Source organism: Schistocerca piceifrons, chromosome 11 (assembly GCF_021461385.2).
Source record: "Schistocerca piceifrons isolate TAMUIC-IGC-003096 chromosome 11, iqSchPice1.1, whole genome shotgun sequence".
Classification (NCBI taxonomy): domain Eukaryota; kingdom Metazoa; phylum Arthropoda; class Insecta; order Orthoptera; family Acrididae; genus Schistocerca; species Schistocerca piceifrons.
The window spans coordinates 9,744,474-9,770,417 of NC_060148.1; positions in this window are offsets into that span (position 1 = coordinate 9,744,474).

Consider the following 25,944-nt stretch of genomic DNA (forward strand, 5'->3'; position numbering starts at 1 on the left):
CGCCTTTCAAGGCAGATCACATGCAAAGACTGTCTTCACATACTGAAGCCACCAGTAGTTAAATCTGCATTAGAATGTGATTCTCTCTATGCTTTTCCCAATATGGCCAATAAAAATGCATTTGTAAATTTTGTTAACCGGGGAAAACTGGTTAAAACAAGTGACTGTGTGTACTCCGTTGTAGAATACTCAGAAACTGTTTCAGATGTTTCTGATTGCTGGGGATATGCGACAGAAATATGTACAGGCCAAGATTTTGCATTGTATTAAAAATAAATTTGTAGATTACCCATTTCCTGCTCTTCGTAATGATTACCATTATGAAATTAGGATTGAGGAACTTACATCAGGCTCAACTTGTTTGCAAGATTGCATCCCTATACTCCCGCATACGCTTAAAAACATATGAAGAAAAAAGCAGCTGAGAAAATTTTAAACAACAAATCAGGTATAAGGTAGAATTTAAATAAACTCATATTGTTTAATCATGTATAGTGCTAAAATTGGAAAATATTATGCAATGGGACATTCCATGCAGATGGGTGTGACATTTTGACAGATTTTTTAGAACTATTTTGTCCATAGATTTGTTGTTGTGTAATGATGAACTTCAAAAGATGAATCACATTGAAGTAAAATTAACTCTTTACGTCCTGTGTAGATATTGTAACAAAATTATAATTGTTTATTATACAAGCTTATATTAAGATGTTTGGTGTTACAAAATATGCACTTGCATTAAAAACAGGTGATTTGTGTGAAATTAATGAAAAAAAAAATGTTCTGAGACTTATTTGACAGATGGCTTTAAGTGTGACAAAATGTTTCCCTCAATAGCTATTTCAACTTGAATTTTTCACTTTAAGAACAGTTTAATCACAGGCTGGGTGTAATCTAGTGGAGTATGCAGTGGCCCTATGTTTCAAACAGTAATGTTTGTGGATACTCTGCATCATAAGAGCAATAAAATTGTTACTCTGTTAATTCTTGTTTTAATACTTCCTAGAACGAACACAATGTTCCAATTGATCGTAAGCATTCTTATTACTTTAGAACCTAATTTTCTGAATTTTGTCTTTATTCTGCTAGGATGTCTTTCTATTATATTTTGCTGTGTTGAGGAGAGGGGTGGGGAGAATGCAAATATCTTTCTAGCACTACAAAGTACAGAATACAGTGATTACAGGTACACTTGGAAATCTAGGAAATTTCAGTATTCATGTTACATGTCTAATTTTCATCAACATTTACCTTAATTATACAGTTACACTTTTTGCTGATTTGAACTGTGTACTACATGTTAAAAAGATTTTGTTTGGTCATAGTAATAAAAGCATTTCATTTTGTTAGTCATATGTCCCATACGGAACTGAAATTATCAAGTTATGATGACAACGGAAGGAAATAACATTAAGGAATCTTACTTCACAGAAATTGTGCAAAAATGGTTACACTTTTTGCTAGTTAACTTTAACATAAACCATTTAGTTTTCCATTAAGAGTGAAAGCAGTTGCACGAGTCACGTGAAGAACAAAGCTTCCCATAGGGAACTAAAGTATTTTACGTTTGTGTTATTGCAGACCCAAAGTATTGTGATCTTCATATTTCTATTTAAAAAAGTTTGTAACTCAAATTCACAGACATTTTGGAATCTGTACATACATGTGTGTAGCATGGTACTTTTCATGTGCCATGTGGAACCTTTACTTTTCTGGTTTAAAGATAATTTATTTCATGAATTACCTTTAATACCAACACTATGTGAATGCATTATTTACCATTTAGAAGAAGAAATATTAGTGTACAGAAAAACAAACCTCATGAAAAATGTGAGAGATTGTTCTGTACAGAACTTGGAATGGCTCTTTATCAATTGCAGGTAAAAAGAAGACTTCTATTAAATGTTCAAAGAAACCAGTCAGTACCTCTTAATCCGCCATAGAGGTGATAAAGTAATAAAACAATTTACTTTTTTCAGAATTTCTGCTAAGTATTAAAAGTGTGAAGACCTATTCAATTAGTATTTGCTTTACCAATAACCTGTAGTACTAGCACACCTATAAGCAGGTAATTATGGGAGTTAAGAGTTACGTTAAAATTAAAGATACTGACTGGTATTACTTGCTCACAAAGCATTGTAGTTGCTGTACAGTTTATGCTGTATGTGGTGTACCCAATGTGATTCCTGGAGGACATAAAATGCTGTTATCCTACGGGAGTGCACTGGTACCACACCTATTGAAAGTATATTTTGCTGTGGAATAGTTGTATCAGATGTCTGTACCAGAAAACAAATCTCCACTGTGACGCCCTCACGTTCTTGGTATGCTATTAGCTATTATTACAAGAATACTCTTCACATGGAGGAGGAAGCATAGTGAGATTTTCTTTTTCATCATTTCCAACATTGTACACAACTTTCTTGCACTTTTATGTTATCACATTTTTCCCTTGATAATGGATAGTGGGAGAAAAAAAAATTAAGTGAGCTTTCACAAAAAATGAAAACTCTACTTGTGTCATTTGTTATTTTCGAAATGTTACTCTCTTTCCAAATGCTGTTCTATTTCTTCAAACCAGTTTTGAATTTCTCAGGTTATTACATATTATTTACTGTACATTGTTCACCAATAATTCTGTTGTTACCGGATAGTTTGTAATGTGGCACTACCTTTGTGCCACTGGTATTGGCTAGTGTACTTTTGCAGATAAGAAAATCGACTGGACTAGAATGTCCTGTCAGTATAGGACAAATTCAGACAATACGGAACTTTTTACACTAAATTTGCAATATAATGTCACCCTCGTCTCACACAGATTGTAGCAGCCATTGGGATGTCTGTCTGGCCAGCTTCTGCAGCTTTCATTTCCAGGTTTGTTTTTTGCTTGGGCCGTATACTGACAACCAGTCATTCTAGTGATTGACACCATGTCAAAGACTGGAACCAACATTCACAGAAATAAAATTCCATGGTTGTAATTCAAAGTGTAATTAATTTTGCTCACTGACATGTTTTGAATTCAATTTTAAAATAAAACCATGGTACCAGTCATTGTTTGGGTGTCAGACTGGAAAATTACAGTTTTAAGACACCCCAGCCTTAAAATTAACAGCTGTGATCGAGGTTATTTTCAACAAGTTCCTTCACTTCCTACATCATCATGGATCAGTCCAATATAATATTATTACTAGACTTAACTTCCAAATGATACAAGTCATGCATTTAAGAGGAGCCTTAAAGTTCGCCTTTGTGTTTGTCTCATTTAAATGTATTTCTTGTCTCGTATCAAAGACTGAAGCACTGTTAAAAACTGGTGCTTCTACCTTATCACTCAGTTAAAATACACCGTGTCATGTACAGGCATTAATAAAATCATGGCATATAAAATTTCTGATCAAAGAGAGAGCCAAATTCGTAAGTGCGTGTTGCAATTACAGGTGTCAGCACATATGCAGATCGGTAATGTATCACTTCAGATGAAAAAAAAAATTATGATTTTTTTCCGTTTTTACGTAAGTAATACTTTAATAGTTCAGTTGTAATTTCTGTTGTCAGTAAAGATACCCCTAAGCAAACGATGTCAACTTTTTTTCAAGAGACGTCTTCACTGTTTTCCACATTTGACTTTCCGAATTATACCTGTAGTTAAAAGCTTTGGCAAGTAAGGTAATTTGTTGACCTCCATTGAATCTTAAATAGTGTTTTAAAATGGGCAAATAAATATAGCACTCGTAAAATTAACAGTAAACAATTTATAGGTCAACTTGTGAAACTTTCAAAACACACTCGAATTTAGGAATTTCATAGCAGAACTGTCACTGTTTTTTCTCACTAGATTAGAAACACTTCATTATGTTGATGTGTAGATATCTAGAACATCCAACATAAAATAGTTATGAGGGCGCAGAACGAAAAACATTTTCAAATGGCTCTGAGCACTATGGGACTTAACATCTATGGTCATCAGTCCCCTAGAACGTAGAACTACTTAAACCTAACTAACCTAAGGACATCACACACATCCATGCCCAAGGCAGGATTCGAACCTGCGACCGTAGCAGTCTCGCGGTTCCGGACTGCGCGCCTAGAACCGCTAGACCACCGCGGCCGGCGAAAAACATTTTCATCCGTGTTTTGACACTTCGCTTTTTGTCAAATTCAGATATGGCGGACACTCAATGATATGATCTCTTGACCGGCACGCGCTAGAACCATCTATCGGTAGGTCCGGTAGTTGAGCATCCCTCATTTCGCTAGCTTTAGACGCCTGTATGTGCGAGCTGCAAAGCATAAGGCTTTGTATAGTGAAAGTATGGCCCTGGCGATACAGTGACTTCTGCAGCACATTTAGCCGTGTATATTAAACAAGTGCACTCAGCCGTCTAATGCACTGCTAAAACTGATTAGTAGCTTCAGATGAAGCATGTCAGATATTTAGCGACAAATTCAAGGTAAATGAGTCAATATGTGTTTGTTGTGGCAGTCATGAAATTCGCACGTCCCACCCGGTCTCCATCTCTCCACCCTCCTTACCCTCTCCCAAGGTGGGTTCCGCCAGCTCCCTCTCCCTGATGATGCCCTCCTCCCCTCCATCTACCCCTCCTACCAACTTTGATCCTCCCGCCCTCCTCCTGTACTTACTCCTCTGGGCACCCTCCCTCCCTTCTCTCCCTTTTCCATCGCTCCTCCTTTTCTCCCCCCTCCTCCCCCGGGCCTCTCCTCCCCTGTCCCTCTCCTCCTGCCCCCGTCTCCTAAGCCATTGGCATCCTTTTTTCCTCCCCTCTCCCCCACCTCACGCCTGTTCCCCTCTTGGCAGGTCCCCGGACTCGCACACGCTCAGTGGACATTCGCCGGAGATCACCGCCATCAGTGTATCGTGTGTGCCGTCATGTTTAGTGTTCAGTTTCGCCGTCACATTCCATTGTTCACCAGTGCCATCGTCTTCTTCAGTGTTTGTGCGTCGTGTCAACAGTTCGTAGTGTGGATTGTCACCGAGTGTGAACGGCTTCTTGTGTTTTTTTGTTCATGTGTCTACTGTTTTTTCCCGCCGTTTTTCTAAGTGATGTCTTTTCTCTGTTTATCTCCTTGTACTCTCTTCGGCTGAAGAGCGGCGTATTGTGCTGCTGCCAGCCTACCTGCTTGTTCAGGTGTCAAAATGACAAAAAAAAAAGAGCATGAAACAGTTTTCCCCCTGCTATCCTTTATTAATATCGAAAGCAGAGTTCTAAGTTCTTGTTGTGGTATCGAGTTTCAACACCTCTTTTCGTAATTAACATTAAATTAGGCCACCGAAAACTGTGGCGACGACGACGACAACTCGCCGAATCTATATAGTGACAAGCACCTGAGCAGAAACTTCCGCAATAAACGTGAAGACAAACTCAAAGTGAAAATATTCTGATAGCTATGGACCTGAAATTGCAAAAATACGTTACAGTCATTGTAAACAAACAACTAGTATTGTTAAACCAGGTGCACCCATCCAAGAACTCAATAGAAAGTGAAAATGATCGTAATATTGTTGTCATAGCTGGAGCCAATAATGTATATAAAAACGATCTCCACAGTGCAACACGAAACCTTAAGGCAATACTAAATTCAACAGAAGAGAAATCAGTTTTTGTAGTCGGAATTCCACATAGGCATGACCTTTCGGAATGGTCATGTGTGATCGTGGAAATCATAAACGCAAACAGGCAATACTCAAAGATTTGCGGTGCCTACCAAAATGCGTATTTTATAAATACGGACTCCTTGCAACGAGACTGTTACACGAGACATGGCATGCACCTTAATAATAGAGGCAAGAAGATTCTGTGCCAAAACACCATAATGATACTGAAAGCTTCTGACAACCAAGACATAATTGCTGCTCTTCCAGTTCCTTGCTTGACGCAAGCAGAGCCTGAAGATATGGTTACTCCTATAGCAGCAGTAGAGGCGGAAGCAGCAATTGTACCTACACACATAACAAATGCTGCTGCAGCAGTACCTACCACACTTCATCAGCAAAGATTCAACAGCAGCAGCAGAAGAAGAAGCAACAAACTTATCTCCTCAGTCACCAGATGCCACAACAGTTCCTCCACACACCATAATAGCAGTTCCATCCATTCCTATAGTAGCAGCCTCATCTACAATATCACCACAAGGAGGGAAGAGTAGCCATACAACAGTAGATGTGCTACCACTCCAAGTGAACAAAATTTTTTAGTAAAAGGCAACAAGAGGCAGAAATCCAAAAGATAAGCCTTATAAAAGGTTTGAAAACCAATCACCATAGTGTTCAGTGTGTAAGCAATAGGAGTGTGGATCTTAAAATAGGTTATCTTAACATTCAAGGACTGAAAGATAAAGAACTTATCATAAATGAGGTTGGTCTTGATAACCAGTTTGATATTTTTTGTCTGAGTGAACACTGGACTAATGAGAATGAACTTGCAGTTACCAAATTTGACAATTTTAGTATAGTAAATAGCTACTGTAGGATAGAGCACATTAGAGGTGGTGTGGAAATTTATTTTAACCAGTCACTCAATTGTACAATAACCAAACTAGACCTAAATTCCTTGTGTGATGAACAGCACTTTGAAGTTATGGGTATAATCATTAATAGTCACAAGCTAATAGTAGTATCCATGCACAGATCACCAAAGGGAAGCATTAACATATTTTTTAGAAAAAATGGACATGCTACTGAGTGAATTAAGTAATATTAAATGGCTACACTACGATATTGCAATAGGAGGTGATTTGAATGCTGATTTTGATGTTACTAAATGGAAGGGTAGTGTTGCAGATCTGGAAAACTTACGAAGACAATACAATTTACATCACATCAATAACAGGCCCACAAGAAACAAAGCATGTTTAAACACCTTTGTAAACTTCAAGATCACTGAAAACACATGCGAAGTTGTAGTGTTCCTATTCTCTGACCATGACTCCGTATCTCTAAATTATGCAAGTAAAATTCCCCTCAATAGGAGCAATGCAAACAGACCTGTCCCAACAGCTGTGATTACCAGACCCGTAACTGATGATAAAATTAACACATTTCGTAATTCCCTTGCTGACAGAGACTGGTTTGGCCATTGTAGTGTCAATGGACATTACACACCAAGTAATGACCTGCCAGCCAAACTAATATTTGATAGATTTTTTAATGCATTCTTGACCCTATTTAACCACAATATTCCCATAAAGAAAATCAAAATAATGGACAGCAGTCACAAATCCAGATCTCAAAACAGACAGAATATATGTGGTACACTAAACAGCTGACAGATCTAAAGAAACAAGTTTTGTTACTGTGCAACATATTCAATAGTATGAAGTCTGGCTATGCCAAATCAGCCTATGTGGAATGTAGGAATGAATACAAAAAAGCCAATCTGCAAGTCAAAAAAACCTAAAATGCCAACAGCATACATAATTCCACCAATAAATGCAAAACCACTTGGAAAGTAATTAACAGTGCTGCCACATATACTAAAAAAGACAAAATTAATATCCCACCTCAAACACTCAATGAGTTTTTCATTAATTCAGTGAAAGAAATAGGAGACACAATTATCACACCAGACATTAGTCCATCAGAGTTACTCTCCCAAAATTGGGGTGGACAGTCACTAAATACAAGCACACTAACCTACTCTGAAGTATCGCCGGGATTTGTACAAGGGGTTATAAAACGACTGAAATCATCTGATAGCTTAGATATATATGGCATATCATGCAACCTGGGCATCTCGGACATATTCTGAGTCGTGGTCACCTTTGTGCTCATACGGCAAAGACTACCAAATCCACCGGTTAGTCCCTCAGCCGTTAGGGTTAAAACCCAATGGGACTCGGGGCAAGTAAGGCTAGCAATCTGCTTCCCTGGTACTTTAAATATGATGCTAGCAACAATCAGAGCAAAATGCTAACTGACAAACCAGGGACTCCTAAGATACAACTTGGCAAACAAATGGTAATGAGATGGGGAGCTATTAATATCAATGGGGGGGGTACTCTGGGAAGAAGGTAGAGCTGGAAGAGGCTGCAAGTAAGATGGGGCTGGACGTTTTAGCTGTTAGTGACATTCGGGTAAGGGGTGAGAAAGAAGAGGAAGTGGGAGAATACAAGGTCTGCCTGTCAGGAGTCAAAGCAAGAATAGCACAATGGGGAGTAGAGCTTTACATCAGGAAAGAAATGGAACCCAGCGTAGTTGCAATAAGGTATGTAAACGAACAACTGATGTGGTTAGATTTGACAGTGTCTAGCAAGAAAATTAGGATTGTGTCAGTATATTCGCATTGTGAAGGGACAGATCAAGATAAGATGGATAGTTTTTATGAGGCACTCAGTGATGTAGTTGTTAGAGTAAAAGACAAGGACAGTGTTCTGCTCATGGGTGATTTTAACGCCAGGATTGGAAATCGAACAGAAGGGTATGAAAAGGTTATGGGTAAATTTGGAGAGGACATGGAGGCCAACAGGAACGGGAAACAACTCTTGGATTTCTGTGCCAGTATGGGCTTAGTAATCACAAACTCCTTTTTTAAACGTAAGAACATTCACCGGTATACTTGGGAAAGCAGGGGAACCAGATCTGTCATTGACTATATAATAACAGATCAGGAATTCAGGAAGGCTGTGAGGGACACACGTGTATTCAGGGGATTCTTTGATGACACTGATCATTATTTAATCTGCAGTGAAATTGGGATTGCGAGGCCGAAAGTGCAGGAGGTCAGGTCCATATGTAGGAGGATAAGAGTTGAGAAACTTCAGGATAAGGAAATCAGGCACAAGTACATAACAGCGATCTCAGAAAGGTACCAGTTAGTTGAATGTAGTCAATTACAGTCATTGGAAAAGGAATGGACAAGGTACAGGGACACAGTACTAGAAGTGGCTAAAGAATGTCTTGGAACAGTAGTATGTAAACGTAGGATGAAGCAAACAGCTTGGTGGAATGATACAGTCAAGGCAGCCTGTAAAAGGAAAAAGAAGGCATATCAAAAATGGCTACATACCAGAACCCAGGTAGACAGAGAAATTTAAGTTGAAGAAAGAAACAAAGCCAAACATAATTGCAGCATCCAAGAAGATATCGTGGGAAGACTTTGGAAACAGGTTGTAGACTATGGGTCAAGCTGCTGGAAAACCATTCTGGAGTGTAATTAGCAGTCTTCGAAAGGGAGGTAAGAAGGAAATGACAAGTATTTTGGACAGGTCAGGAAAACTGCTGGTGAATCCTGTGGATGCCTTGGGCAGATGGAGGGAATATTTTGAAGAGTTGCTCAATGTAGGTGAAAATGCGATCAGTAATGTTTCAGATTTCGAGGTAGAATGGGATAGGAATGATGATGGAAATAGGATCACATTTGAGGAAGTGGAAAAAATGGTCAATAGATTGCAGTGCAATAAAGCGGCTGGGGTGGATGAAATTAAGTTGGAACTCATCAAATACAGTGGAATGTCAGGTGTTAAATGGCTACAGAGGATAATTGAAATGGCCTGGGAGTTGGGACAGGTTCCATCAGACTGGACAAAAGCAGTAATCACACCAATCTTTAAACATGGAAACAGAAAAGATTGTAACAACTACAGAGGTATCTCTTTAATCAGCATTGTGGGTAAAATCTTCGCAGGTATTGTTGAAAGGAAAGTGCGAGTATTAGTTGAGGAGCAATTGGATGAAAATCAGTGTGGGTTTAGGCCTCTTAGAGGTTGTCAGGACCAGATCTTTAGCTTACGGCAAATAATGGAGAAGTGTTATGAGTGGAACAGGGAATTGTATCTATGCTTTATAGATCTAGAAAAGGCATATGACCGGGTTCCTAGGAGGAAGTTATTGTCTGTTCTACAAGATTATGGAATAGGAGGCAAACTTTTGCAAGCAATTAAAGGTCTTTACATGGATAGTCAGGCAGCAGTTAGAGTTGACGGTAAATTGAGTTCATGGTTCAGAGTAGTTTCAGGGGTAAGACAAGGCTGCAACCTGTCTCCACTGTTGTTGATATTATTTATGGATCATATGTTGAAAACAATAGACTGGCTGGGTGAGATTAAGATATGTGAACACAAAATAAGCAGTCTTGCATATGCGGATGACTTAGTTGTGATGGCAGATTCGATTGAAAGTTTGCAAAGTAATATTTCAGAGCTAGATCAGAAATGTAAGGACTATGGTAGGAAGATTAGCATCTCCAAAACGAAAGTAATGTCAGTGGGAAAGAAATATAAACGGATTGAGTGCCAAATAGGAGGAACAAAGTTAGAACAGGTGGACGGTTTCAAGTACTTAGGATGCATATTCTCACAGGATGGCAACATAGTGAAAGAACTGGAAGCGAGGTGTAGCAAAGCTAATGCAGTGAGCGCTCAGCTACGATCTACTCTCTTCTGCAAGAAGGAAGTCAGTACCAAGACTAAGTTATCTGTGCACCGTTCAATCTTTCGACCAACTTTGTTGTATGGGAGCGAAAGCTGGGTGGATTCAGGTTACCTTATCAATAAGGTTGAGGTTACGGATATGAAAGTAGCTAGGATGATTGCAGGTACTAGTAGATGGGAACAATGGCAGGAGGGTGTCCACAATGAGGAAATCAAAGAAAAACTGGGAATGAACTCTATAGATGTAGCAGTCAGGGCGAACAGGCTTAGATGGTGGGGTCATGTTACACGCATGGGAGAAGCAAGGTTACCCAAGAGACTCGTGGGTTCAGCAGTAGAGGGTAGGAGGAGTCGGGGCAGACCAAGGAGAAGGTACCTGGATTCGGTTAAGAATGATTGTGAAGTAATAGGTTTAACATCAGAAGAGGCACCAATGTTAGCACTGAATAGGGGATCATGGAGGAACGGTATAAGGGGGGCTATGCTCCAGACTGAACGCTGAAAGGCATAATCAGTCTTAAATGATGATGATATCATGATGATGATGATGATGATGATGATGATGCAATCTGCTAAAAAAAGTGTGCGATTGCATTCTGTACCGTTTAACAGATGTGAAAATTACTGAACTATCAGTTTAATAAGTCACAGCTCCAAAATACTAACGCAAATTCTTTACAGACGAATGGAAAAACTGATAGAAGCCGACCTGGGGAAAATCAGTTTGGATTCTGCAGAAATGTTGGAACACGTGAGACAATACTGACCCTACGACTTATCTTAGAAGAAAGATTAAGGAAAGGCAAACCTACATTTCTAGCATTTGTAGACTTAGAGAAAGCTTTTGACAATATAGATTGGAATACTCTCTTTCAAATTCTGAAAGTGGCAGGGGTAAAATACAGAGAGCGAAAGGCTATTTACAATTTGTACAGAAAGCAGATGGCAGTTATAAGAGTTGAGCGGCATGAAAGGGAAGCAGCGGTTGGGAAGGAAGTGAGACAGGGTTGTAGCCTGTCCCCGATGTTATTCAATCTGTATATTGAGCAAGCAATAAAGGAAACAAAAGAAAAGTTCGGATTAGGTATTAAAATCCATGGAGAAGAAATAATAACTTTGAGGTTCGCGGATGACATTGTAATTCTGTCAGAGTCAGCAAAGGACTTGGAAGAGCAGTTGAATGGAATGGACAGTGTCTTGAAAGAAGGGTATAAGATGAACATCAATAAATGCAAAACAAGGATAATGGAATGTAGTCGAATTAAGTCGGGTGATGCTGAGGGAATTAGATTAGGAACTGAGACACTTAAAGTAGTAAAGGAGTTTTGCTATTTGGGGAGCAAAATAACTGATGATGGTCGAAGTAGAGAAGATATAAAATGTAGACTGGCAATGGCAAGGAAAGCGTTTCTGAAGAAGAAAAATTTGTTAACATCGAGTATAGATTTAAATGTCAGGAAGTCGTTTCTGAAAGTATTTGTATGGAGTGTGGCCATGTCTGGAAGTGAAACACGGACAATAAATAGCTTAGACAAGAAGAGAATAAAAGCTTTCGAAATGTGGTGCTACAGAAGAATGCTGAAGATTAGATGGGTTGATCACGTAACTAATGAGGAGGTATTGAATAGGATTAGGGAGAAGAGGAGCTTGTTGCACAAATTGACTAGAAGAAGGGATCAGTTGGTAGGACATGTTCTGAGGCATCAAGGGATCACCAATTGGAGGGCAGTGTGGAGAGTAAAAATCGTAGAGGGAGACCAAGAGATGAATACACTAAGCAGATTCAGAAGGATGTAGGCTGCAGTAGGTACTGGGAGATGAAGAAGCTTGCACAGGATAGAGTAGCATGGAGAGCTGCATAAAACCAGTCTCAGGACTGAATACCACAACAACAACAACAACCCTTTAACCCATTGCATAAACAAGTGCTTACTTGAGGGATATTTCCTGATGAGTTAAAACTGTCTAGGATCATCCCAGTATACAAAAAGGGAGATAAAGACTCTCCATCTAGTTACAGGCCTATTTCAAGAGTACCCGCATTCTCCAAGGTAACAGAATGCATCACGTACCAACAATTATCATCTCACTTTGAGAATCTGGGAATAATTAATGCTACACAATACGGGTTTAGGAAGAATCTGTCGACCATCAACGCAATCGACACGGTAGTCAGTTACATTCTCAAAGTTTTTGAGAACAAAGGCTTTGCTCAGGTCTCATTCTGTGACCTAAGCGAGGCCTTCGACTGTGTCGAGCACACGCCCCTACTACAGAAACTATAATTCTACGGCATCAAAGGAAACTGCCTCAGACTATTAAAAGCTTATCTCAACAACTGTAAACAGGTAGTTTGTGTTGGTAAGGAAATGTCAAACATAGAATATGTTAAAGTAGGTGTGCCCCAGGGATCTGTACTGGGCCCCTTCCTGTTTCTGATAATGATCAATGACCTCCCCTCGTTTATTAGATCCACCACTGTATTGTATGCAAATGATATGACTTTTCTTCATATCAGTAACAATCTTAAAACCTGTGTTGAAATTACACTCACTCACACAGCATATTGGTTCAGAGCAAATGGTTTCCTGCTAAATGAAAGTAAAACACAGCAGATAATCTTCACTCTAAGAGACAAGCCACTATCTGATGACCCTAGTTCTGTTAAATTCCTGGGAGTTTATTTAGATGAAAAGTTATCTTGGGGCCAACATGTAAATTATATTAGTAGTAAACTATCTAGAGTAATTTATTTATTAAGACAACTCAGAAATTGTGTACCTGAAACATACATCCGATTATCTTATTTTGCATTTTCCCAAAGTATAATATCCTATGGCATTATCTTGTGGGGTAACTGTAGTCATATACATGACATCTTATTATTGCAGAAGAAAGCCATTAGGATAATTACAAATTCTTCACATAGGGCTCACTGCAAACCCTTATTTACTAAACAAAAAATTATGACAGTAATAAACCTCTATATATACAACTTCTTAATCTTTACGAAGAACAACCTACAAGATGTGAAACGTAGAGAAAATGTATATTGTTACAACACAATAAGCATCACACACATATACACGCCTCGCCACAGATTATCAAAATCAATACATAGCTATGAAGTCACAGGGCACAAACTATTTAATAAGCTGCCACATGTTATACAGGATCTTCCTGAACATACATTCAAAGGAAGATTGCATGAATGGTTTATTGCCCACCCATTCTATGATATCAATGAATTCTTCAACTGTAAAATGCAGTAATCCAACAGATGACCCACTGTACATTTATTGTAATATAAGCTAAAATATTTCAGTAGTCAATACCTTATCACACTGTATTATAAATTGTATCTTCATTTGACGTCAATTGCTGTAATGGCCTAAAGACAATAAAATCTTTATTATTATTATTATTATTATCATCAAATACTCACAGCGGTCAGAGGAACCAATATTTTGTAAGTGCAAGGAAAAATCTATCGCTAATTTAAAGATCTGTATCGACTTCTTATTCCTCCTACTTGGTACTACGAAAATACGACCAATGTCTTTTTTTAATACAAAATAAAGCATTGGATTCAAATATATATGCACGCTACCTTAGTAAATAGAATCGATAAATGTGCCTATATGATTACGCATGCCTTTTATTTTTGTCAGATGTATGCTATAAAATTTTGTCTGCAATTGTTCTATGACATTATTAGAATCATTAAAAAAGCACAAGAGAGTACAATATTTTTGAAATGTGTTCAAACAAAACTACGTCTACGATCAAAATGAGTATGTAGGAAACAGTAACAAATGTAGTTGTCTTAATACAACTCATTCTAGCAACCAGGTTGCAATTGTAATAATAGTCTCCAGGTAACAATGGTTACCAAATAAAAGATCATAGATTCGATACTTGCATAGCATGAAATTTACTTTTTGTACAATATATTGTGTTGTACAAAGTACAATGTATTATCATGAGGCTCCTAAATATGAGTTTAAACCCTACTTTACAGTCAATAAGGTCAATTTTTTTACCGGTCATGATAACTTTCTATTGTACCACTCACTATTTCTCATGTTATGCCCTTACAGTGTCAGTTTTATCTCTAAAATTTCTGTTTTGTAATTAAATTACCATCAAACCATCCTATTAGCTCTTCTGACGTTTTTTTGCTCTTCGAATGGATTGGAAACTAACAGAAATGTAGAAAGACAAAAGGCCATAAATGAATAAATTTAACTGAATCATTAAGTAAAGTTCCTGCAACCTTTCCCATTATGACCAAGATAAACCCAAAAACAAGAAAATGTAGAAGGACTTTTGCTGCAGTGGTCGGACACTGAAATTAAAATAATGCTCCTGATAGTAGACTGAAATTAGCTGAATTAGGTGTAAACAGCAGTTGCGTGCTCACGATCATGGGAACTTGTGAACATCATTTCTACACTACCAATAATGAGCATGGTTCTAGGTTTGCTGGGGGATTTGGTCACCAAATTTAAATTAGTTTTTGAATATGGCTTTCAAATAAATGGTTGTCATTACACTACATGAAGATAAACCATATGCTGGAAAAGTCACTGCAGCGGATATATAAGACAAGTTTTTTAAATAAGTTGCATTTCCAGGTCCAAGAAAGGAAAAAAGAAATAGGTTTTGGACCTGAAGGCTAAGATGGAGTTTTGTACTGTAAAGACAGTTTATCAATAGAAAAGATAAATCTCACCCAATACCTGTTAACAGAAAGGGGAATTGTCCATAACAGAAGTGAACATCTACACTTTATAGTATCTGAAAATATTTGAGGGAATGTATTTACTATATACACTCCTGGAAATGGAAAAAAGAACACATTGACACCGGTGTGTCAGACCCACCATACTTGCTCCGGACACTGCGAGAGGGCTGTACAAGCAATGATCACACGCACGGCACAGCGGACACACCAGGAACCGCGGTGTTGGCCGTCGAATGGCGCTAGCTGCGCAGCATTTGTGCACCGCCGCCGTCAGTGTCAGCCAGTTTGCCGTGGCATACGGAGCTCCATCGCAGTCTTTAACACTGGTAGCATGCTGCGACAGCGTGGACGTGAACCGTATGTGCAGTTGACGGACTTTGAGCGAGGGCGTATAGTGGGCATGCGGGAGGCCGGGTGGACGTACCGCCGAATTGCTCAACACGTGGGGCGTGAGGTCTCCACAGTACATCGATGTTGTCGCCAGTGGTCGGCGGAAGGTGCACGTGCCTGTCGACCTGGGACCGGACCGCAGCGACGCACGGATGCACGCCAAGACCGTAGGATCCTACGCAGTGCCGTAGGGGACCGCACCGCCACTTCCCAGCAAATTAGGGACACTGTTGCTCCTGGGGTATCGGCGAGGACCATTCGCAACCGTCTCCATGAAGCTGGGCTACGGTCCCGCACACCGTTAGGCCGTCTTCCGCTCACGCCCCAACATCGTGCAGCCCGCCTCCAGTGGTGTCGCGACAGGCGTGAATGGAGGGACGAATGGAGACGTGTCGTCTTCAGCGATGAGAGTCGCTTCTGCCTTGGTGCCAATGATGGTCGAATGCGTGTTTGGCGCCGTGCAGGTGAGCGCCACAATCAGGACTGCATACGACCGAGGCACACAGGGCCAACACCCGGCATCGTGATGTGGGGAGCGATCTCCTACACTGGCCGTACACCACTGGTGATCGTCGAGGGGACACTGAATAGTGCACGGTACATCCAAACCGTCATCGAACCTATCGTTCTACCATTCCTAGACCGGCAAGGGAACTTGCTGTTCCAACAGGACAATGCACGTCCGCATGTATCCCGTGCCACCCAACGTGCTCTAGAAGGTGTAAGTCAACTACCCTGGCCAGCAAGATCTCCGGATCTGTCCCCCATTGAACATGTTTGGGACTGGATGAAGCGTCGTCTCATGCGGTCTGCACGTCCAGCACGAACGCTGGTCCAACTGAGGTGCCAGGTGGAAATGGCATGGCAAGCCGTTCCACAGGACTACATCCAGCATCTCTACGATCGTCTCCATGGGAGAATAGCAGCCTGCATTGCTGCGAAAGGTGGATATACACTGTACTAGTGCCGACATTGTGCATGCTCTGTTGCCTGTGTCTATGTGCCTGTGGTTCTGTCAGTGTGATCATGTGATGTATCTGACCCCAGGAATATGTCAATAAAGTTTCCCCTTCCTGGGACAATGAATTCACGGTGTTCTTATTTCAATTTCCAGGAGTGTAGTATTGCTGAAAGTGTTGTTCTTCTACTTTGAAGACAATCTGTGCACTATTATTTGTAATACATGTTGTTAAAAATATCCTGAAGAAATCTTATTTTTGCATTTATATCCACTTAAATTAAAACCGTTTTTAACAGGTCTATACAAATATCTTTAAATCTCAAAGTAAACCCGCATTACTGAACTAGAACAATTTGTTTAAACTACTTATTAACCACTGATTTACTTTTTCGATGGCTAAAAAGTTACCCACGGAATTCCACGTTGGTAAAATAAGTGTTGTCTAAGACTAACCTAAACTTAGCCAGAATGGCAGTGTAACTTTATCAGTATAAATATTAAAATATTACAGTAATAGGTTAACTTGTCTATATTTTCACTATCAGGAGCATTCAGTAACTTTAACTACAGCATGTACCACAGTTGACTGCATTTCCGCTCACACATTCGTGATTTCAACATAAATTGTCAGATTATGAAGAGAAATAAAAATAGCAATTACAATACAAAATGTGCATGACATTTACATGAAATAACCTTCAAATTTCACCATGTGTTGAAACAAGTATTCTTCAAAAGGGTGGCCTACCTGTAAACCATCACCAGATTTTGCACGTGCTATTTCATTCTGGGGTAGGAAAGAGTATGGAGTACAAGCTAATTTCTTCCTGGAAGTATTTATACTTTTTCCCTCTCTACATTATTACATAAAATGTAAATACACCGTATGTATAAAAGATGACTAACTGAAAGCCTCAGCTGCCGACAGGTGGTGTTGATATACCTCGATGTGTACAGCTGAAAATGTGTGGCCCGACCGGGACTTGAACCTGGGATCTCCTGCTTACGTGGCAGACACACTATCCATCTGAGCCACCGAGGACACAGATGAATAGCGCGACTGCAGTGACTTACCCATTGCACGCTTCCCGTGAGACTCACATTCCCAACTGTCCACAATTCTACATATGTAATGTACCTTATAGACATTTGCCCATTCACTTATTACTGGCGCACGCTTTGGCGATTCCCGTATGAGTTTGGGCAACCTGTGCGCATTCACACAGACGAAGGTCAATGGGTGGGTAGCCTTTAACTATATATATGAAGACAGTAACTGTGCTGGTTGGGGCACACATTTTCAGCTGTCACATCGAGGTATATCAACAACACCTGTCGGCAGCTGAGGGTTTCAGTTAGTCATCATTTAATCCAGGGAAAAGCTGCACGGTCGTGAACAGTATTCTGTTCTTTCGAGAACAGTTACTGTCTTCATATGTATGTATAAAAACCTATTAAAACCAAGAGAAACAAATTAAAGAAAGCAAATGAAGCACAAGGAAGAAACAAAGGGATGGTAAAGCACAAATATCAAATATGTACACAGGTTGAAGGATGAAGTTTTTATTTATCTATGTATCATTCTTAACCCTTGACAGGGACAGAGTCTGCTTGCAAAATGTAACACATATTACATGAGATAACAATAACATCCCACATTCAGAAAGAAATATGGAACAAAAATTTTACAAAAATCTCTGTAAGTCAAACAAAAATGAGATTATTTGAAGAGAAAATGTTACCACAGATTTTGTGCCTCAAGATATTAAAGATAACCTAAAGAAGTTTGAATGTCAATTTTCCAAATTATTTACTAAAACATAATTTTGGAAGTCACAGATTCTGCAATAATTTTCTCATGGCCATGCTTCTACTGCCCTGTGTCACTACACCCTAGTATCTTTTATTTGCCTCATTCAGAAGCATATGTACTCTTGTTGCCAACAAAGTGAATTATTTTCTTCTGTATAAAGTGGTTGGCTGGGAAAACTACTTTCTCCTCCACTGATGCAAACACAGAAGTGGCTATATCAGAGAGCAAAAATTCACCTGTGAGTAATTTCTTCTTGTTGCTTCTAAAATAAACCTCTGACATTTGCAATACACTGAAAACCTCACTTGGTGGCTGAATAAGTGAGGTATCTTTAAAGGACTTCAGATGTAAAAGCATGTTCACACACATACAGGAATTTTCTTTAGATGTGATTAGGCTCTCCTAGCAAAATTTCCAAAGCGCATGGCGCTTCATAGCTTGCCTAACATTGTGACAACATAAATAGTAGAGAGACTGGTGCTCATCATCACACACCATGTTACAAGTGGCTCGTCAACTTCCTCAGCACACTTATCCTCATCTTCACTTACAAATTACCCCACTAATTCTGCCAGGAATCTACTGTCTTAATTTTCATTATCAGTGGTAGAAATAAATAATTAAGAAAGAGTAATAATCATCAGTGTTGTTTTCAGTTCTGATGGTGCTGATACTGGATTTTTGAAGAAGACCATTGAAAACAGATTTCCTAAAGCATCTTGTGCAAATCTACTTGTTAGCAGAAATTTAAAATTCTTCTCATTCACGAATGTGTCCTGCATTTCCAAAATACCTACAGTTGACAAAACTACAAAGACTGAACTGGTTTCCAGGCACCCTTCAGGCCAATTTTCAAGTTTTCAAATAAGCACAGTGTGTCCTCCAGATGACAGAGAGCCTCACTGTATGTTTGTTCATCAGAACGACTCGGAGCCATAACTGGAGCTCTACATGTCATGAGGCGAAACCACTTATGAACGTGCTTTAGAAACCGTGCTGTGGTTAAAGCATTTTTCTGCGGTTTCTCTGTCCTGACACCATACTCAATGGCTGCTGCAGTCTGGCTGATAATTAGGGCAGTAGGCGAGCCAACTTTCATTTTATCATACAGGTTTGGCATCAAACACCTCTCACGCAGTTTTGGAGCCAGTTTAAGACTTCAACCATTGTCTATCTCAAGCGACTGCTTTACATGATTTATATGTACCTCATTACAAGGTAGATATCGTTCCTCGACAACATTTTGTGAAAGGAAGTCTGATTGCCCGGTGACTAAGTGGTTCCTCATATTTTCAAAATGTGTGGTGTATCTCTGAGGAAAATTAGCTTCCTGTTATCACAAGGATACTGGCAAAAATTGACTAATTTTGAGAACCTGCCAACAACAATTCCAAATTCTCACCATACAGCTCGATTTTGCCCTCCCGTATCTGACGCGATGCAGTGAACATTGATACCGAGTGCCTTATATTCACTAAATGCTTATAGTGATGCATTTGACATGAGAACTGGAAAAAGATGGCCTGTGTAATGCTAACTTATTGTTTGTTTCCATTTTCAGGTAATACCACCCAGCATAACAACTAATGCTCCAATCATATTCCAATGATGGAATGATACGACCCTCATCCATGAGGAGAGGAGCACATTTTTCATCTGGCACCATGAGGTCAAACTTAACTTTCAGGAAAACTCATTACCTCCCTCAGCACACCAGGTCTAAATTTCACATTCTGTAGCAAACATCTCGGGGTTCTGTCTGAAGGAAACGGAAATTTATTTTCTACCACATACTACCACAAGCTAGTCTAATTCTCAGCCCTTTCCACTGACCATTTGCTACCTTTACATGTCCCCTTTGTTAATACTGCAAACCAATCAGCACCAAATAAACCATGGAGGCTGGCAAGAAAGTTGTCTTATTCTAAACACGCTCTTCGTCCAGGTTCTCTGGAGGACTGATGTCACTGGTCACATTTGAAGGCTCTCCAACCTCTGGAACACAAATTTGCAATATTACAATCTTCAAAAATGAAAAAGTATTTAATACTACAATATGCTTTCAAGCAGCCAGGAATTGTTTCTCAGTAGGACGTGGTATGTGATTTAAAGATTCATAAGATGCCAAAATCTTAGTTTCAAGGGACAGAGGCAAATCTGTGACAATATGAGTGGTAAAATTCCAGGTGGGCTCTTTTTGTTGTTGTTGTTGTTGTTGTGGTCTTCAGTCCTGAGACTGGTTTGATGCAGCTCTTCATGCTACTCTATCCTGTGCAAGCTTCTTCATCTCCCAGTACCTACTGCAACCTACATCCTTCTGAATCTGTTTAGTGTATTCGTTCTTGGTCTCCCTCTACGATTTTTACTCTCCACGCTGCCCTCCAATACTAAATTGGTGATCCCTTAGATTAGATTAGATTAGATTAATACTAGTTCCATGGATCACGAATACGATATTTCGTAATGATGTGGAACGAGTCAAATTTTCCAATACATGACATAGTTAAGTTAATTTAACAACTTAATTAAGTTAATATAACAACTTTTTTGTTTGGTTTTTTTCCTTTCTTTTTTCTTAATTTATATCTAAAAATTCCTCTATGGGGTAGAAGGCGTTGTCAGTTTGAGGAATGTGCTGATCTTTGCATATTATGAGAATTGCTTATTTCAACTTTCTGCACTCTTCTGGTTAGGTACGAATTAAACCATTTGTGCACTGTCCCACTCATGCCACAATACTTGAGCTTGTCTAGCAGAATTTCACGATTTACACAATCAAAAGCGTTTGAGAGATCACAAAAAATCCCAATGGGTGGTGTTCGATTATTCAGATAATGCAAAATTTGATTGATGAAAGCATATATGGCATTTTCTGTTGAAAAACCTTTCTGAAAACCAAACTGACATTTTGTTAGTACTTCATTTTTACAGATATGTGAAGCTACTCTTGAATACCTTACTTTCTCAAAAATTTTGGATAAAGCTGTTAGAAGGGAGACTGGACGGTAATTGTTGACATCAGATCTATCCCCTTTTTTATGCAAAGATATAACAATAGCACATTTCAGTCTATCAGGGAAAATGCCCTGTTCCAGACAGCTATTACACAGGTGGCTGAGAATCTTACTTATCTGATGAGAACAAGCTTTTAGTATTTTGCTGGAAATGCCATCAATTCCATGTGAGTTTTTGCTTTTAAGCAAGTTTATTATTTTCCTAATTTCAGAGGGAGAAGTGGGTGAGATTTCAATTGTATCAAATTGCATAGGTATGGCCTCTTCCATTAACAGCCTAGCATCTTCTAATAAAGATGCCTCAGAACATGTCCTACCAACTGATCCCTTCTTCCAGTCAAGTTGTGCCACAAACTTCTCTTCTCCCCAATCCTATTCAATACCTCCTCATTAGTTATGTGATCTACCCATCTAATCTTCAGCATTCTTCTGTAGCACCACATTTCGAAAGCTTCTATTCTCTTCTCTTCTAAACTATTTATCGTCCATGTTTCACTTCCATACATGGCTACACTCCATACAAATACTTTCAGAAACGACTTCCTGACACTTAAATCTATACTCGATGTTAACAAATTTCTCTTCTTCAGAAACACTTTCCTTGCCATTCCCAGTCTACATTTTATATCCTCTCTACTTCGAACAACATGAGTTGTTTTGCTCCCCAAACAGCAAAACTCGTTTACTACTTTAAGTGTCTCATTTGCTAATCTAATACCCTCAGCATCACCCGACTTTATTCAACTACATTCCATTATCCTCATTTTGCTTTTGTTGATGTTCATCTTATATCCTCCTTTCAAGACACTATCCATTTCATTCAACTGCTCTTCCAAGTCCTTTGCTGTCTCTGACAGAATTACAATGTGATCGGCGAACCCCAAAGTTTTTATTTCTTCTCCATGTCATTACTTTTCCATTTCATAGTATTAAGAGCCCAAAATATTCTGGAGGTGGGTTCTTAATACTCTGAAATGGAAAAGTAATGCCATATACTAAAGTCAAATTGTAGGCGACCAATTATATTTAATTCCCAATAAACACTACCACAGTGTTTACAAAAATCATTAGCTCTTTGCTAAGGCACCAAAGAAATCTGACAGCACTGTAATTTAACAGACCTTCACTATACCACAGTTCAATAAGAACAGAGCATGTGAGGCCCGAATACTTAAAATTACAAGAGTTGTGAGGCCAGTCATACTTCCTGATGTGGGTTGTAGTGCGGAATACAGTTAAGTGCAAGTAAATATTATTTACAATAAAAGATTAAATAATGACCAAACTCAACCACAACATTAGACATCTTAGCACCTGTTGTGCCACGTATTGCCAACAAATGTAAAGCTCTGTATGCAGAGTTAAAAAATGGTACAGAAAAGCCACAGGCTAAAATGTAGGAGAAAAGACTTATTTCATCAGATACCAATAGAAGTGGACTGTGTGTGTAAGAGATGTGGTCGCGCTCGCTAAATTAACTTGTGACAAAGTAGTTTGTTCCCACCACCAACAGACCCTGGACGTGCCAGATTGAAAAATATAAAGCTGTTGTAAATTAAATGTTTGAGTCTGTTTCTGTACGCAACTGAAAGTTTAAATGAGAGTATTAAATATAACTTCAAAAGAAGAAACTCTATTATATTATTTTGAGCTTTTCCTCATTACAGAGGCTTATCTCCAACATGATAATTTACTCGGAAATTACAATACAAACAATCAATGTTCTTAAACTATATTCTCAAAATATTCCTCCAGGTGTTTCGATCTTGTGTGTCTTCTTCCTCTGCACCCATTCTCCTCATTGTGTGCTGTACATTTTGAAGCCAGGTGGTCATAGGTCGTCGTCTTCTCCTCCCCTCCGGTTCCCACTCCAGTATCAATTTTGGTATTTTGGTTTTCTCCATACGTCGTACATGCCCATACCACTGTAATTTCTTCCTATCCATTACGTCATATATTCTTTCTTTTATTTCCATTCTCCTTATTACTTCGGTGTTCCTTATCTTTTCTTTCCTGGAGATTCTCGCCGATCTTCTCCAAAAGTCCATCTCTAGAGCTTGTAATTTTTTAATGTGCTTCATATTAATTGTCCAGGTCTCCGTTCCATACAGAACCACACTCTCCAATATGGATTTGTATATTAATTTTTTAGTTCTACTCATTACATTCCTGCTCCATAAGACTGAGTTAAGCATCCCAATGACCCTCCATCCGCTACTAATTCTTTTATTGATTTCTGACTCTGATTTTCCCTCCATTTCTAAAATGGATCCCAAATAACTGAAAGTGTTTATCTTTTTGATTTTCTTTCCTTCAATGTATAGCTCATCTGAATCATTAGTCAAGTATTCTGTTTTTTGGTAATTAATCTTCAAACCCCAAGTTTTGTATGCTACTGTTAGTTGATTGCACATATAGTTAACATCCTCCCCATCTTGTGCTACGACTACTTGATCATCAGCAAATAATAAATGACGTAGATAAACTCCATCTCCTATTTCTAAAGAAGAAACTCTAAGCTATGTATTTACAACACCTATTAAAAAGTAAATGCTTATTGTACTCAATTGACAAAGTATTTACTACGACAACTTCTACGATACAAGTAAGCCCACTGTTTGCAAGCATAATGCTGTGAAGGGAAATTCTGTGTGTCCTACTGATCAAAACAACAAATGTGAACCGTTAGCAGTTACACAAGATATTCACAGTACTGCAATTCAGCAGCGTGTGACAGCATGACATATATAAAAAGCTACTGAAGTAGTGAATGTTATTTTCCAGTTACCAGTATCCTCAGTTGGTTGGGCCAACAGGTTTCTCTCAGAAGGAGCTTTACATCCCACTGCTGGTTTATGATGACAAGAAATGGTTGCCACAGCATTTGGTTTAAGTTTTACCACTCCACAAGCTCTGTTGGTTTCAAACTGGTCTGGAGTGAAGTGATTCTGGTAAACAGAAACAGTACTATCAGGCAGTTTAATTACCAACTTCATTATTTAAGCGATATAAAAATTTCAAAACTGTACATTATAACTATATTTTATAATATAAAATATATGAATCTGCAATATCAATAGAACTGAACACACATTACTAAAACTACATGCAGTGCAAGGTGGTCAGAGGCCTATGAATTAGGTACAGCAGCTATACACAAACACTGTCGTTCTGATCAATCTCTCAGCTCCTACCTGCAAAATAATTGAAAAAAGATTTTATTTTACATGAGATAACTAACATCTTTTAGGTAATGTATCTTTGTTCAAGTTTAATTTTCATGAGATTTAGGTTTCCTGTGTAACAACATATATTGTATCTAAAAACAAAGATGATGTGACTTACCAAACGAAAGCGCTGGCACGTCGATAGACACACAACACACAACACACACACACACACACACACACACACACACACACACACACACACACACACACACACACACACACACACACACACACACACACACACACACACACACAGCGTACGTTTGTGTTTGTGTGTCTATCGACGCGCCAGCGCTTTCGTTTGGTAAGTCACATCATCTTTGTTTTTAGATATATTTTTCCCACGTGGAATGTTTCCCTCTCTATATTCATAACATATATTGTATGATGCACATAGTCTAAGTCTACCTATAGTCTATTCAAAATTACTTTAGTATATACAGCTGTGACAGAAGAGGGGGGGGGGGGGAGGGGGGAGGGAGGGATGATGATTGGTTTGTCGGGCACTTAACTGCGCGGTTATCAGCACCCGTACAAATTCCCAACTTTTGCTCACTCCAAACTCTCCACTTTCATGAATGATGATGAAATGTTCAGGACAACAGAAACACCCAGCCATCTCGAGACAGGTGAAAATCCCTGACCCCGCCGGGAATCGAACCTGGGACCTCACACTCGGGAAGCGAGAACGTGACCGCAAGACCACGAGCTGTGGATAGGGGGAGGGAACAAGGTCGGGTTACAGTTGGAAGGAAGGGTAGATGTCAGGGCCAAGTTCAACATCCGAAAGGGGGCGGTGCTGGAAATAGCCTTGATGAAGGAGATGGAGGGTGTGTAGGTGCAGAGAGAGAGGGTTTTTTTTGTGGTTTTAGGGCGCACAACTACAGTGGTCATTAGCGCCCAGACTAAATTATGAATGCACTGCGAGGCACAAGGTTAAAACAGCAACTAAAAAGGACAACACTATAAAAGGCACATTAACAGGCAAGGGATGAAAAGAAAACAGCATGATCAAATGTCCTCAGACAAGTTTGTCAAGTGGATAAAACGAAGAACGTGAGAACCTGCTCCTGGGTCATCCGCTAAAATTTCACCCAGAGTACATGGCAGGCCGAGATCAATGCACAGTGTATTAAAATTCGGACAGGACGTTAAAATGTGGCGCACCGTCAGCAATTGCCCACATGGCAGAACAGCACTGACACAGCCGTCAGCAGATGGCAGTGGCTGAACCGGCAGTGTCCAATGCGTAACCGGGCCAAAACGACCTCCTCCCACCGAGAACGGCGTGAAGAGGTCGTCCGAGCCGTGGGGAGAGGTTTCGAGCCCCGAAGCTCATTTCCAGTAAGTGGAGACTAATCGGCATGCCACAGTGATAAAATGTGCTGACAAATGACCCT